The sequence below is a fragment of the Olea europaea genome, unplaced genomic scaffold, assembly GCF_002742605.1.
Source record: "Olea europaea var. sylvestris unplaced genomic scaffold, O_europaea_v1 scaffold647, whole genome shotgun sequence".
NCBI lineage: Eukaryota > Viridiplantae > Streptophyta > Magnoliopsida > Lamiales > Oleaceae > Olea > Olea europaea.
The window spans coordinates 251,592-252,414 of NW_019264840.1; positions in this window are offsets into that span (position 1 = coordinate 251,592).

Consider the following 823-nt stretch of genomic DNA (forward strand, 5'->3'; position numbering starts at 1 on the left):
CTTCAAAGCCAAATTAATGGCTTTCAATAAGGAATGCAATGACAAGACGAAAGAAGAGACAGCCCTGAAAGCGCTGAAAGACAAATTAGCAGCATTCGAGTTAGAACAAAGCATTGGCCGAGAAGTCAACAAGGTGGACTGTTTAGAAGAAGAAGTACTTACAAGGGAACTGGACGAAGAAGTGATGCGGATCATCAAACCTGGATACGCTCAAGCACAAGACCCTCTGGTCAAAGTAAATATTGGCAATGAAGGAGAAGATCGTCCAACATTCATCAGCCCGATGCTCGATCAAGATGTTAGTGATAAATTAAATGCTTTGCTAAAGGAGTATAAAGATTGTTTTGCTTGGGAATATGAACAAATGCCTGGTTTAGATAGAGACTTGGTAGAACATAGGTTACCAACTAAGCCTAATTTTAAACCTCATAGGCAGCCTCCTGGACGTTTTGCTCCTGATATACTCCCTGAGATTAAGAAAGAGATAGAGCGATTATTGAAAGCAGGCTTTATTAGAACAGCCAGATATGTTGAATGGTTGTCCAATATCGTGCCAGTATTAAAAAAGAATGGTAAACTAAGGGTGTGCATAGACTTTAGGAATTTAAACATAGCTACACCCAAAGATGAGTATCCAATGCCCACGGTGGATTCTTTAGTAGACTCAACTGCCGGACATGTCATGTATTCTTTCATGGACGGGTATTCAGGATACAATCAAATTTATATAGCTGAAGAAGACATACACAAAACTGCCTTTAGATGCCCTGGGTCTCTAGGATGTTTTGAATGGGTGGTCATGCCTTTCGGCCTAAAAAATGCA